The sequence below is a fragment of the Silene latifolia genome, chromosome 3 (genome assembly GCF_048544455.1).
Source record: "Silene latifolia isolate original U9 population chromosome 3, ASM4854445v1, whole genome shotgun sequence".
Taxonomy (NCBI): domain Eukaryota; kingdom Viridiplantae; phylum Streptophyta; class Magnoliopsida; order Caryophyllales; family Caryophyllaceae; genus Silene; species Silene latifolia.
In genome coordinates this window covers 42,855,819-42,872,464 of record NC_133528.1, presented here as the reverse complement: position 1 = coordinate 42,872,464, position 16,646 = coordinate 42,855,819, and positions in this window count along the sequence as shown.

The following is a 16,646-nucleotide window of genomic DNA, read 5'->3' as shown; positions in this document are numbered from 1 at the left end:
TTCAGTGTAAATGGATATTCAAGATTAAAATCGGCATGGATGGACATAAAGATGTCTACAAAGCTAGATTGGTTGCAAAAGGTTTCACTCAGGTTCATGGTTTACACTATGATGAAACTTTTGCACCAGTTGCTATGCTTAGATCTGTTCGGATAATGTTAGCGATTGCTGCATTGCATGATTATGTGATATGGCAAATGGATGTCAAAACCGCTTTCCTGAATGGGTTTCTGGAAGAGGAAGTGTTCATGACACAACCTGAGGGTTTTGTGGATCCTAAAAATCCTAACAAAGTATGCAAACTTAAGAGATCCATTTATGGTCTTAAGCAAGCGTCAAGGAGTTGGAATCATCGTTTTGATCATGTTATCAAACAGAATGGTTTTTCTCGAAGTGTTGAGGAACCATGTTTATACATGAAGTTTAGTGGGAGTAAAGTTGTTTTCTTACTTCTTTATGTGGACGACATATTACTCATTGGGAATGATGTTGATATGCTTGCTTCTATTAAGAAGTGGTTGGGAAATCACTTCCAAATGAAAGATTTGGGAGAAGCTCAGCGCATCTTGGGTATCCGGATCTATAGGGATAGATCCAAAAGGATATTAGCATTGAGTCAAGAAGCCTATATCGATAAGATTCTTGACCGATTCAATATGAAAAACTCCAAGAGAGGTTTTCTACCTATGGGCATGGGATCACTTTGAGTAAGTAATGTGTCCTCACCGAGCCTAAGGATATTGAACGCATGAAATCGATTCCCTATGCTTCCGCTGTTGGATCGATCATGTATGCTATGATGTGTTCTCGTCCGACGTCTCGTATGCTTTGAGTATGACGAGTCGTTTTGAAAAAACTCCGGTGAGAGTCACTGGATAGCCGTCAAGAATATTCTGAAGTACTTGAGAAGGACTAAAGATTCATTCTTAGTGTTTGGAGGAGAATCGATTTACGTATAAGAGGTTATACGGATGCCGGTTTCCAAACCGATAGGGATGATTTGAAATCCCAGGCTGGTTTTGTCTTTTTGTTGAACGGAGGGGCGGTTTGGTCGGAGAAGTTTCAAAGAGTCTGTGATCTGCTGATTCTACAACGGAAGTCGAGTACATTGCGACCTCTGAAGCCGCAAAAGAAGCCGCTTTTTTGATTAGGCAATTTTTAGAGAGACCGAAAGTAGTTCCGACCGCCGAGGATCCTATCACTTTGTATTGTGATAACAGTGGGGCTATTTTTCAAGCAAAAGAGCCCAAGTCTAGTAACAAGTCTAGGCATGTACTTAGGAAATTTCATGTAATTAGAGATTTAATCGAAAGGAAAGAAATTACAGTTTGTAAGGTTGGGACAAATGACAACATCGGATCCTTTAACCAAGCCTTTGTCTCAAGCTAAACATGATAGTCATGTAGTTTCGATGGGGTTGAGACGAATGCCAGAACTGTTGTAAATTATATGATATGTAATAATCAAATATTGTATTTATTATTTCATATGTGATAAGTTGCATTTATCGTTATATTCAGTTTTATGTCTGAATTTATACTTTGTTTTCTCCAAATAGATTGTAAAGACAATGTCGAACCCTATTAAGTGAACTGGATTAACATTGTATTTAGTCCCTAGTTACTTAATGAGGTGACGTCTCGGAGTGACTAGATTGTAAGGCGATAGATGACAGTTCGATCATCATATGGTCATAGTGATGACTGGTCGATTACATAGGCATATTGTGAGACAATTTGTCGGACAGTGACCGTTTATAGAGTCCTCTTGTTGCTAGGTCGTGGCGAGGATTCTATTTATTCCTTCGAGTCAATTCTTTAGACTGGTGACTATTTGTCTGAGTTGGTGCGGTCTTCCGGTGGCTTTGGTTTTTGTTCTAGGTCGCGCCGTAAAAGGAGGCCAATGAGCATTTACTGGGTCATTGTGATCTGTATCGAACGAAGAAAATAGGTCAACAGGATTGTCAATTTAAGTCATATTTTATCTCAAGGCCACTCGAGGAGAGATGACTGTGAATGCGTGGCCACGCTCGGATGAGATCTATAGTAGATTATCCCGTTGAGTCCAACCAATTTTCACGCGTAATAACGTTTATTACCCTACTTACCCAATGTAAAAAGAGTGTACCTCGGTGATCCGAACCTACCTCTAATGAAGAAGGGATTCATAGGTGCTATTATTTGGTAAGGCTTAATCTCAATTTTAAACAAATGTGAGAGATCTTATCAAATTAATTGTCTATCACTTTTAAGTGAACTAAATTGGTGAATGCTAGACAATTAAATCGATAACAACAAAAAAATAAAACATGTAGTGACGATTTGGCATGAATGCATAAAAGAATTAAAACAAACAAGTCCTAATATGGCCACCTAGTTAATCTAATTAACTAAAATTATTACACTTCGGAAACCAACTCCTTGGTCCCTTGAGTCTTCATAAATAGGCCTCCTTCTTTAGGATTTCGGAACGCCTTTCCGAAAACACCGTCTTCATGAAAACTCCGTCTTTAGAAGCTTCATCTAATTACTAATAATTAAATTACATAAAAATACCCTATTATACAATTTGTAATAAAATTAAAATAAAACTATTAATTAATTACAAATTAGGCGATGCGAAATCGCAATTAATTACAAAACAAGTCGATATTCCCTTACATTTCGGAAAATATCAACTTCTACCTATGGCCATATTAGGAAAAATTACATAATTATAATTCTAAAAACCATTCATCTAAATGAATAATAAAATGCATTAGGGAAAATGACATGCCAAATCGTCTAACTTACCAACAACGATCATTTGAGCTTGCCTTGACGGAATTTTTACCAATAAAAATTCATAATCAATTCTTAAAATAATTTTAAGACTTACTCATCATACTAATCTGGTCTAATATCAAAATAATTATTCTCAACAATTATCTTGAATTTATATGGGAATTAAAACACAATTGTGACAAAAATGATATAATAATTCACAATTATCATACAAAAATTCCATTTAATTTAAAAAATTATGGAAAAATAAATTTTAAAACCATGAACATTCTGGTCTTACACCAAAAATGCCATGCAAGTGAAAAATTTTGTTTTTAAAATTTATTTAAAACGATTTCACAATTTAATCGGTAAAGCGACAATTTTTATGATTTAATTCTAAATCAAACCATAAAAATTGAAATGACTTAAAATAAAATTTTGTACATTTTGGAACAATTTCCAGGAGCTAAAAAATCAAAAATTTCGAGCCCCAAAATAAAATCAATATTTATTTACAAAATAACCATTATTTACCAATTTTTATCAAATAAAAATTCAATAAAGTACCTAAATTAATCACATTAATTTAAAGTATCTACTTATCTCATAAATAGAACATGCATGTAGTTATTTATAAATAAACATGCATAAAATTAACATGCAACCCAATTTAATTAACTCTTAATTAATTTTAATGCATTTATACTCAATTTTATGCCAATTTAAGTAATAAAAAGTGGAAAAATTTAACAAAAATCAAATTTTCGTCCCATATCATCCTAAGACCAGATTATTTACATGCAAGACTATATTATGTGATAAAACGAATTTTAGTAACATAATATCAATTTTATTAATTTATCTCATAAATTACTAAAATCGTCTTAAGACAACATGCATGTATTTAACAATGCTCTGATACCACTTGTTACTTATTTAGACCAAATTAATACTCATCTTATGATATTAAAATTACAAATTTATTTAAAGTGGTCTAAATCTACATGCATGCAAATAAAAAGTATAAAAGATGGTATTAAACCATCTTAAGACAAAAGTTCCTTACATTGCTATAAGGCAAATATGGGCACTACAAAGGTCTCCTACCTTTATAGTTCTTGAGCTATTCAACTATGGATGATCCTCCAAGACCTTAGTACTCAAAGTAGAGTACCTCCTTAAAATGCACCCAAGATTTTACCCCAAAATCACTAAAATTAGTAACTAGATAATAGTAGTGAAAACCCTTAATAATATCAATATTACTACTATAGTAATACTTATTTTATAATATTATTTGTTTGTGAGTTATTTTGATGGTAAAATAATCAACACTTGATCAATCTTTTATTAAGAAAAGAAGACCATATTTGTCCTCCTTAAGCTCTTAATAAACGGCCAAAGTGGATTGTTGGAGGAAATTTTGGTCAATTTTGAACAACCTCTCTCATTAACCACAATCATGCATATATCTATATATATAGGCTCTCATATGTAAACAAATGAGAAATAGTGTAGTAAACATAGTCACATGGTTTGGCTAAAAGTTAAGTCAAAAACCATGTGATTGTCACCTAACAATTCGGTCCATATAGAGGGTATTTGGTTCTTAATTTGACTTTTGACATTTGTCCCACAAATGCTTATAAGTCCTATATTTAATTATCCAATTAAATATTAACTTGATTATTTAACACTTAAACAACACAAATTAGTAAATAATGTACAATCCATATTAATATAGTAAATTAACTATTAATTACTATATTCTCTCTTAACATTTACTATTCAATTATCAAATAATTTAATAATAAATTCCTTTGGCCCGAATTCTTAACTCGTCATCAAAATATAATTCACTTGACTTATAAAAGTCAATACACATAAGGGACTAATTAATTATATCCCATAAAAATAATTAGTATATCTATTGGGGTTACATCCTATAGGTGTGACCATAAGGGATCAGCTGATCACCGCCGTCACACGACAGTAATGTCAAACTCTAGTCAGTCAATCATTACCGATTAACGATGACCAGCTGACAAATAAATAAATAAATCCCAGATATTCCTTTTACGAGATTTAATATGTAAACGCACTTATTGTGGAGGACACTACTCCAACAAAAAGACCGTCTCATTTCACAATGTTATGCTTGTTTGCTGAGTTGTGTGCCCCACTAGGTTGTATTGTAGTCGGGGAAGGCCGTCTTTGTCATGTTAGACCTTCGTTGGGTGTTAGGGGCAAAATTTTGCATTTTTGCCTTTATCAGACGGTCTTATGCTGACGAAATAAGCGTCTGTTCGGGCTCAAACCGAGCCATTTTGCTTTGAAATAGACCTTAACGGTAGTTTAGGCCGTTTTGGGGCGTGATCAAGTCACGTTGCTTTGTTGGGGTCGTATTTTGAATTTTTTGACCTGTTTGTGCTCAATTTGGCGTAAAATTGCCTTTTTCGAATTTTGTAAAATGCCTAGTTGTGTCGGGAATTTTTGTTGCTTATTTTTGTGGACCTTGTGTGGGCTCGAGGGTGTTGGGTTGTTTTTGTAGTTTTTTGTTGCTTTTGACTCGTCTTTTGCTTGAAAAGAAGGGCGAGTCGTTTTTTGTGAGTTTTTTTTTTTTTTTTTTGTGAAATGCTTTGCTAGTTGGGATTGGGCGGGTTTGCCCTTGCCTTTGTTTGTATTTGCAGGTGATTTTTGTTTTTTGAATTTTGTCTATTTTGTGTCGTCGTAATGCCGAAATTTCGGATGACGTTGCTTTTGTTTTGACTTTAGGCGAGTGTTCTGGTTGAGGCCTTAGAGGAGGAGGAAGATCCAGGAGGCCAGAGGAGAGACGACTGTCGTCCTGTTTTGTCCAGTTGTGTTTTTCCCTGGTGGCTTTTGTCCAGCCATCATTGGCCGTTGTCTGCAGAGATTTGGGCGTCTGATGATTAGGGGTCAACACCAGTGCGTCGTTCTACGTTGCCGTTTTCAATTGTCACTGAATTATGATGATCGGGGGTCAACATCGGAGTGACACCCTGTAGATACCTCATTTCTGCACCTCTCGCAAACCACCCGGTGATGATTGGGCCGCAAGTTGGTATACGGAACGATTTGTGACAGTTCGTAAGTTTATCGTCAAGCGATCGCTCAAACACTTGTGTCTACCTCTTAATTGTCATCTATGTGCCGATACGGTCGTTTTGACAGTAATTAGAGTACATTTGGAGTCCGGGTAAAAAACCGTCTTCATTTCCTAATAACCGAGTCAGAATGTTCTGGAATGTTCCAGATATTTCTATTCCATATTTTTTCCAATCTTTTAATCTTTGGTAAAATATCTCCCGTAATATTCACACAAAATATTAAGGAAACGAGATTAATCCGCTATTCCATAATAGAAACGTGGAAATCTTTCTTCCGCAGGAGGAAACCACGGAGGAAAAGACGCAGCAGGTGCTGCGCCTCTTCCAAGGGACGCAGCTCTTGCTGCACCTCTTCCTCAGTCCTTTTCTGCGTATTTTCCGTATCTTTCGAGATTCACTTCCAAAGTTTCTCCGAAAACCCTACTTCCTCCGTGTGATTAGTATAAATAGAGACCTTCGGTCTCACATATTTCTCACGCGAGTGTCCGCCCTTCTCTTCTCCCTTTGCGTTCTAGACCACGTTCTTACTTTTTGGCGTCTACGTTCTTGAACATTCGACCACCTAAGCTTGGATCTTTCTGAGTACCAGCCTCGTTTTGCATGACCGACCAATTTGACCAACTCCACAATAATCAAAATTAATCAATCTTATTCGTTTTCCTCCTAGAGGGCACTTTCGTCGTACATTCGAGTCGAACATCACTAAATGTTAACTTAGTTCATCTCGTTTCGTCAAACATGTAAGTCTAAGGGTGTAAATCTTTCTTTTATTTATTATTATTTATTTTTGTAATCATCACAATTGTAAGATTTATGTCGAAAATACTCTTAAAACCGATTTGTAAAATCCTTGTTTAAAAACCGTTTTTACGGATTATCAGAGGACAACCGTCGAGAAAGGACGCAGCAACTGCTGCGCCTCTTCGAATGGACGCAGTGCCTGCTGCTCCTCTTCATGAGGCTGCCGCAGTTCCTGCTTCCTTTCTTCTTCCTTCGTCTTTTGTTAATCCGTTTGTTTTGCTTTTGTTTTCAATTGTTCATTGTTTCGTTAACATAATAATTCTAATATGATAATTCTGACCTGTAATTTATTCATAATTCTTCGTATTTAATTCATCGTTAAATCCCAACTTAAATCCCTTATAATTTATATTTGCGGGTTTTTGTGGACATGGGCCACGGGGGCGCTTGGGAACAAGCGTTTGCATTTGTGGAGTCGCCACCAATTTATTGTGGAAAATTGGAAACCGTTCGAATACCTCGTGCCATGTCAAGACACAAAGTAGTGACATGAACACCAAGAACTCGTTACCCTTAGCATTCTATGTCTAGAATGACTCCCGTGGATGCCAATGAACACGGATGTTCACAGAGATCTGGAGTAAGGGGTGAGGGTACGTATTAGGAAGCTCTTTTGATCGAACACCTAATCCCGCCCGCCTCGATAGCGGCCTCTACTAATGATTAGAGAAATCATCTATACTCGATATATTGTCGATTATATGCATGCAATGCAACATCCAAGTTTTAATCCTAACATGTGAAGAATTAGACTAAGTCGGTGAACAATTAATTTAGCATACAATAAATGTCAAAGTAGGGATTTAAGCTCAATTATATGTGAAGGCACACAAATGATACAATAAAAGATATACAATAAAATACAATAATGAAAATTACAATAATTACAATCGATTCAATTGATTTATGTCGAAAATACTTTCAAAATGGATAATTTGAGAAAGAACAAAATAAATAAATAAACGAACAGGAATTAGGCGATAATACGATTAATAGTTAATTAATACTCGAACTAATTAAACTAGGTCAAAGCAGAATGGAACTTCAGAGACAGAAGTCAACCTGGAAGAGGCGCAGCAGAGCTGTGCCCTCTGGAAGAGGCGCAACAGTTGCTGCGTCTGTTCCAAGGGTGAGTTCTGGCTGTGAAGCCGGAACTGCAAATCTTTAATATTCGTGGGTGATTTTAAGGATTAATTATGATATTCGACTCGGATGAAAGTAATTTAACAGATTAATTACATGCGAATGAGTCATAAAAGCAACAAAACATGGATGAAACGAATGTAAACGAATTAATTACATGAACGAAAGATTGATTAGTGACATAGGTGAACTAAATAGGCTAAATATGACAAATTAATGACGAATTAATGACGAATACGACAATAGACAGATAGAAATATATCAAAGATCGAATTCCAGAAACTCAATATGAAAGAATCGAATCTCTACAACCCGGATTGATTTTAATGACGAAAACCCGCAAATATTGGATTACAAGGGATCTAAGTCGGGATTTAATGATGAATTATACGTGTTAATGATGATAAATAATATACATGTGAAATTATTATGCTATTATGTCAAGGAATTGAAGAACAAGCGAAAACAAATAACGAACGCGAATTGACACAGAGGATTTAAGGAAGAAGAAAGGAAGCAGAATCTGCGCGGCCTCACGAAGAGGCGCGGCGAGTGCTGCGTCCCCTTCAAGAGGCGCAGCGATTCTTGCGTCCTTTCTCGATGGTCATCTTCTGGTAATCCGTAAAAAGGGTTTTAAAGCGTGGTTTTATAAATCGGTTTTAAGAAGTATTTTCGACATAAACCTTACATTAATGATACAAAAAGTAAATAACAATAAATAAAGAAGGATTTACACCCTCAGACTTACATGTTTGACGGAACGAGATGAACTAAGTTTACGATTAGTGATGCTCGACTCGAATGTAACGAAAGTGCCCTCGTAAGAGAAAAACGATTAAGATTAATTAAGTTGATTGATTGTGGAGTTGGCCAAATTGGCCGGTCATGCAAACGAGGCTGGTACTCAGAAGGATCCGAGCTTACGTGGTCGAATGTTCAAGCACGTAGACGCCAAAAAGTAAGAACGTGATCTAGAATGCAAAGGGAGAAGAGAAGGGCGGATACTCGCGTGAGAAATATGAGGAGCGAAGGCTCCTATTTATACTAATCACGTGAAGGAATAGGGTTTTCGGAGAAACTTTGGAAGTGAATCTCGAAAAGATATGAAAAGATACGAAAAATACGCAGAAAAGGACCTGGGAAGAGGCGTAGCAAGCACTGCGTCTCTTGGAAGAGGCGCAGCACCTGCTGCGTCTGTTCCCAGGTGGTTTCCTCCTGCGAAAGAAAGATTTCCGTGTTTAATTTATGGAATAACAGGATAATCTTATTTTCCTTAATATTTTGTATGAATATTACGGGAAATTCTTTATCAAAGAATAAAAGATTGTGAAAGATTTATAAAATATGGAATAGAAATATCCGGAACATTCCAGAACATTCTGACTCGGGATTTAGCAGTTATCAGAAAATGAAGACGGTTTTAAGCCCGGACTCCAAATGTACTCTAATTACTGTCAAAACGACCGTATCGGCGCGTAGATGACAACTAAGAGGTAGACATCAGTATTTGAGCAATCACTTGACGATAAACTTACGAACTATCACAAATCATTCCGCGTACCAAACATGCGGCCCAATCATCACCGGGTGGTTTGCGGGAGGTGCAGAAATGAGGTATCTACAGAGCCCCCACATTGACTGAGGCTTGGACAAGGCGAAAGGCAAAGTATAGCCATCAGGTCAATCGAAGATTACAACCTGACGACTATGGCAACGCGAGGCGGCTCAAGAGGTCTGAACCAAGGACCTGTCGTCGGGAACATTTTAGAGTCTGTCGACTATCGGGGAGGGTCGTTTAAAGTCCATTAGACTACGTAAGGAGGCTCGCCAGCCATAAGAAGATACCATACCTGAGACTTCTTTCTCGAGACGCTTCCAGAGTTGCGTGGGAGCTAAGGGTAAGCGTGAGAGCTAAGGGATAAGCGTAAGAGCTAAGGGATAAGGGTAAGCGTAGGAGCTAAAGGATAAGACCTAAAAGATAAGTAAGGATTGTGCTAGGGTGTGGGATCCCAAAGGAAAGCATCAATGGGAAGGAGGCCCAAAATATAATTTCAAACTAAGGGGTAACTAAGGCTTGAGTGTAAGAACTCTGCTGGTCTAGGAACTTCAGGAGAACGACACCTTTATCGCACTCCGCGGGGTAACAAGAAATATCGTGAGTAGCAGGACACAGGCGGGAACTGCTGGGAGAAATCTGCTTGGGTCGTCTTCAAACAAACTTCAGAAGAACTTGAGAAGGACAATTGTATGTCGTGAACTCTCGTTGAGGAAACCTTATCAGGAATTTATCTCCATGTCTCGAGAGGGATAGTCTATCCGCTTACTCTCGCTGGGGGAATATAATGAAGGCGTGTTGAAACACCTGTCAAAGAATACCTGCTTGTTGTGACAAGCAAGGTCTTGGAAGCGATAAATAATGTATAACAGTCTGTAGTTGGCTTAGAAATGCGGGTCTGAACGAAGAATTATCGTCAAACGAACCAAGAAAGATAAAATGGCATCGGGGAAGAGGCGCACCAAAGATGGGCCTACAAATAACGAACTCATAACGAATTTTTGAAAATTCGTATGAAGGGAAGCTAAGGAAGAGGCGCAGCAAGAGCTGCGTCTCTTGGAATAGGCACAGCACCTGCTGCGTCTGTTCCTTGAGGTGTCTTTTCTGCATAAAAACGCGATGAAACAGAGAGTTTATTTCATTTGTTTCGAAACACAATTCCTCAATTTCTCTCTCAAACTTCAACCATTTCCGCCAAAATTAGATCCAAAAGCTTGCATTCGCCATGACTAATCGAGGTATGTATATCATTCTTGCATTAATCTTCTATAACGGACGAATTGGATCGACAAAATTTAGGGTTTTCAACCCTAAAATGTCGAAAATTTAGGGCTTTTCCCCCAAATTATCTTGCCTTGTAAAATTGACCATGTAAATGGCTAATTGGTAGTATAAGGATCATAACCATGTATTTGTTTCGAATTTTCGTTGAGTTTTGAGCATTTGAGTGAAATTGAGACGGTTTCACAGCTAAACCGTAAATTGCTTCGAAAATGGCCTTAGGCTTGCCCATTTGCGATGAAACTTGATATTTGGAATCCTTGTATGATGGGTAAACTTCCTACCATCTCGGAATTTTGGTTTGTGATGGCTTTTTCAGGACACTTTTCTAGGGCATAATCGCCGTTATGACGAAATGCTGCCGAAATTTCGACTCGAACTCATGGCTAGGCTTCAACTTAGGCTTGACTTAACCCAAATTACCACATGAGTGATCAGGTTTATGGGAAAATTGCCAAAGATGGCGAGAAAAGAGCGATTTCGGGCTTCTAAAAACTCGAAAATCCCCTAATCAAGGCTCGTCGTCACTTGACGCGGCCTAAATTTGCCTTAATTTTGCAGGTGACGAGGCTTCTACTTCTGGGAGAGCTCCCATGGAGATAGACACTGCTGTTGACGCTTCTCGTGCTCTCGAGGAGGCTTTTGCTGCGGTGATGGCTGCTGAGGACGAGGTCCAGGAGGAGGAGACTGCTGAGGAGGAGGAGGCCCCGAGACGGGCCAATGTTGGGCGAGGAGGTCGTCAGCTGAGGGGAGCACCTGCGTGGGCTGAGACCTGGGACAGCATGCACTTGCTTTGGGCTGCGGAATGTCACATGTCCTATAGGACGGTGAAGAGCTTGGTAACCTTGAATTCATTACTCATCACTCATATTTTTTAGTTTCATTTGCTCCAATTTCTTTTCCAATTTCATACAAACTAAAGATAGCTTTTGTTTCAAATCATAATAGGAGGCCGGGAACATCAGATCGTTCTCGGGCTACACGACGGCTATGGAGTGCTACGAGAGGCTGTCGGCGGAGGAGCGAGCCATGATCGAGCGGGGAGCATTCGCGCCCGGTGCGGGCTTGGAGGGATATCGCGAAGAGGAAGCTGCGGGCTAACCTTAGCCTGGTCCGCGCTTTCTTGGACCGATTCTGGGATACGACTTCCACTTTTCACATGCCTTTTGGTGAGGTGGGAGTCACGTTGGAGGACTACGGCATGATCTCTGAGCTGCCGTGCTGGACCGAGGTGGTGGAGTAGCCAGAGACTGCCATGAGGGTGGACTCGGCCGAGGCTAGGAGGTTGATCGGCTGGAACTTGGCGCCGAAGGTCACATGTCTGCCGGTTTGGTGCCTAGTTCTTATGTCCGAGACTACTTTGCGGGGAAGACCCCGACGCCGGTGGTGATCGATAGGAGAGAGACGGCTCCTCCTCCCCGTCAACCGGTGAGCGAGGGGCCCGCTTGTGGCTTTGGTGGTTTCTGTCTTCGATCTACCTCGGAGACAAGGGAGAGAGGCTGTCGACGAAGCTTCTTCCCTTTCTTACTGACCTGAGCTCCCTAGGGCGTTGGGACTGGGTCACTTCTGGTTTTGCGGTCCTCATCCGCTTCATGAGGGCCATGGTTCGTCCGGAGTTGATGGAGAAGAGGACTTCTCCTGGTGCCGTCGGCCCTGGACTACTGTTGGAGGTATGAACCTTCATTTGGACTAATAATCACTTCCTTCCCTTATCGAATTACGAAAGATCGTTTATTGACTATCTTGCTTCACAGGCGTGGGTGTACTCCTACTTTCCGAGCCTCTCGCCCAAGAGGACGGAGCCGCTGGAGAAGGCCTATCCCGTTGTGAGGGATTGGGTGATGTGTCGTACGAGGAGCAAGCGCTCTCTCACGGTGTCTACCGGCGGGACGTGAACGCTCTTCAGCTGGACAGCGTGAGCATCTCACTTATATTCGCTTTGCTTCTTTATTACTTTTTAACCGATCATAATAATGATTTCTTGCTTGCCTTTTCCCAGTGGGTGCCCAGGCCTTGGGCGGAGTACGCTGGCGCTCCTCCTTTTGTGGCTGAGGTCCTTCGACCTAGGAGTTCGAGCCGGCTGCTGTTGAGGACGTCGATGGGTCCTGTGTGGTACTTGGGCGAGCGCTTGGTTCGTCAGTGCTCTCGGGACGTCTTGACGGTTCCCATCGATCCTCCTAGGACGATGTTCAGGGAGCCTTCTGAGGCTGAGAGGGAGGTTGACTTGGCCGGTGTCGTTGGTGACGCCCTCCTGCTTCCTGGTGAGGACTACTCGGCATTCCTCTACGGGAGGTTGGCGTACTGGCCGGTTGTGGTAAGTGCCTTATCCTTCTTTATTTTTGATTTTTGAGAATACGATGAAAGATCACCAATTAATGAGAATCATTTGACTTTGCAGGAGGTCGAGGCGGCGGGCATCGAGCCCCCAGAGTACCCCGAGACCCTCGAGTACACTGACGCGACCGGGAGGACGACGATCTCCGAGCTGCGTGACTTTGACGTGGCTGTGACGGATGCTGGCCTGGACGATTGGTAGCATCTGGTTCGGAGGGTGAGCCTCTAATTTGCATGATCTTTGTGTAAGAACACATTTGATTGGACTTATCCCATTATTAAGAACTTCTTTTTTTGAAAATGCAGGTTGCGCCGTCCCGGTTTGTGGCGTTATGGAGGGTAGCCGACCGGCTGCGAGCTACTGTCGTCGAGGCACTTGTCGGCGGTCGAGGTCGTCAGGTATGAACCTTTCTTCATTTTTGAATTTTCTTATTTTCTTATGATTGTTTGAAATGATTGACATGAGTCAATTTTGTTGCTTGCAGAGGGAGCGTGAGCTGGAGCGAGAGCTTGCCCAGTCTCGGGAGGAGACAGCTCGTCTGCTGAGGGAGCTCGAGGTTCGCGACGCCGAGGTTGCGGCTCTCGAGGCGAGAGTTGCGGAGTTAGGCAGCGACCAGCAGTAGCTTTGTTGTTGTTTGTTTTTGTTGGTTGTATCTTGCACATTTGTACATTTTAGGACCTGTATTTTGGACATTTTGGATTTTGCTTGGGGCTCGAGCCCCCAGTTTGTTGTACATATCCCTCTTTTAGTTGTATATGATTGCCTGAGTGCCTTTGCTGCTGGGTTGTGTTGCTTGTACCTGCAGGTTAGCTTTGAACAGGTTTGGTAGATGATGGTTTACGCCGTCATGCTGCCGAAATTTACATAGAAACTCACGTAGGACACATATTTGTACATACGGCCTAAATTAGCGCAAAACGAATGACTCACAAGTGCAAAAAATGCCAAAAATGCGAAAAATTTGCCGGAAATGACCGGACGGTAGGGAGGGTTACCCCCAAAAAAAATGAAAAAATAGAAATCTATAAGTTAGAAATGTAGTATAGGATGGGAGCGAAATGATTCCCCAAAAAAAAGAAATAAATAAGCGAATTAAATAAGTTTGAAATATATTGCATTAAATTTGGAGAAATGATTCCCCGAAAAAAGAAAAATAGAAAGAGATATATAAGTGTGCTAAAATGACGAAAATGCTGATATTGCCTCGAAATGCGTGCCCGCGGAATTAGGAAACACGAAATATGGTAACTTTGACGCCTTTACCAAAATAATAACCCGTATGAATAGGAAATTATTCGTTAAGGAATTTAGGAAAGATCCAACGCGGAAATTCACAGAAACATAGCTGAGGAAGAGGCGCAGCAGGAGCTGCGTCCCTTTGAAGATATGCAGCAGGTGCTGCGCCTGTTCCCCGGTGTTTCCGTCCTTGCGGATTTTAGGAAACAAATTTTAGTATAAATAGAGACGTCGATAGAGGTTTTATTCACACAATTCTTACGTCTCTTCCTCGTCTTATTACATAAACATTCATCATGAATACTTTAGAGATTCGTCTAAAAGAGTGGACCAACGAGTTTTCCAACATGGAGAAACACGACATGGGTGCTTATAATCTTGGATCATTGTTGAGCTTGAAGCTTATCAAGGTGGTCAAACCATTCCTAGATGCTTGTCTTGATTATTGGGACCCGAATTATCATGTTTTTGCTTTCCCCGGAGGTGACATTTGCCCATTTCCTGAAGAAATTGCCGCGATCGGTGGGTGGGACCCAGAACACTTGTCTGCTATTCCTTCTACTTCACAAGGGTATAAGAACAAATTTAGAGACTTGCTTGGATTGACAAGAATTGAGGTGGACCGTCTAGTGACCTCGAAAAGAGTGCTAATGTTGGACTTTATTGACCGATTCATTAATAAGGCCGACCCCACCGTCTCTTATGTTGCTAGGCGAAGGGCATTCGGATTTTGCTTGTTACATGTATATGTCCTTCAAAGGCATGTTGATGAGGATTTGAGAGGTGATCCCCGTCTCCTGGGTCTAGTTGAGCAAATGGAACTGCGCAGGAGCCCAACCTGTTTATGCTTAGGAGAGATCCTATTGGGTTTGGATAACAGGAAAGCCAATCGCGACCTACCTTATTTGGGAAGTCCCGTTATTCTGCAGGTAAAAGAACACTTTTCTTTTTCTTTTCTTCTTTTTTCTTTCTTTTTGTTTCGTTTTTTTTTTCTTTCTTTTTCGTTTTTTCTTTCTTTTTCGTTTTTTGTTTTGTTTTTGTTTTTTTTGTTTTTAATACCCGCTTTTGGTAGGTCTGGCTTATGGATCGCCTTCGATTGATCGAGCCCCCCAGTTCATGTTCCTTCTTATCATGCTCGCTCGATTGCAATGAGGACCAGGCTTTACATGGTGGACTTCACTCGGGTCTGCAATTACTGGGAAAACAAACTGAGGAGCGATGATGGCCCCTTGATTAGATGGGTTGTACCATGGTGGCATCTCAAATCTGTCACTGGAGTATCTTCCTTGGATCCTACCCGATCTGTGCGCATTCCTGGCTTGGAATTCATGGTATCCATCTTCCTGGAGAGGCTGATGAGACAGGTTGGGCTGAAGCAGATGATCCCGAAGCTTGACACTGTCCCGCAGACTGTCGTGGTGCTTACTGCTGAGAGCCGAAGGGAGTGGGCCATTAAATGGGCTCAAAGAAACGTATGGTTCTTGAACTCTTCTGTTAGTGCCTTATGGGTGTCGGACTCCTATCTGCGGTGGAGGAAAGCTACTACTCCGGAGGAGCGTGAGAGATTGAGGAAGCGCGAGCCCGTTGACTACAAGGTGCGCGAAGTGGAAAAGGAGAAAGAGAAGCATCTGACTGAGGGAGAGGAGGAAGCCGGGTTTCGAGTTGTTCATCCTTCGAAGAAACCGAAGACCTCTCCTGTCGTGGACAAAGTGATTGACAAGAATGGGAAGGCTAGGCCTCGAGAAAGACCGTTGGTGATTAGGTCCGAAGTGGCGCAAGAGCGTCCGGCTCGAGTTCGTGACAAGAAGTATGACAAAAATGACAAGGGCAAAGGGAAGATGGAGGAATAGCCCAAGTCTTTATTATTATTTATTATTATTATTAATGTAATAAGAAGGTGGGTTTTTATGAATCCTAGCCTACTATTTATTATTATTATTATTATGTAACGTATTATTATTATTATTAGAAATGAATGAAATAAAAGAGGTTAATTGGTTATGAAACCGTTGTGATTTTCTATTTATTATTCTTGTCGAATTCCAAATGCAACTGCAAATGTCCTTCTATTTATATTTTGAAATTAATGGGTTGTATCCTGTGAAGGATTGCCTACGTATTCATTTAAAAATGAAATCGAACCCTTGCGCGTAGTTCGAGTAAATGTAAAAGAATAATTGTTCTAAGCAAGAGCTTGTAATGAACTTTAGAATATAAGCATGAGCTTTTACTTACTCTTAAGGTGCAATTTAGTTTATTTGATGATATGAGGATGACAAATTGTCAAAATGCAAGAGCAGAGTGACATTAGCTTATTTCAGCTTTGGCCAGGGGCCGTTTATTTAGTGCCACAAGAGCGGCACGTGAGGTTACGCGAGGCGCGTTTTTGTTCCTATTCTAGG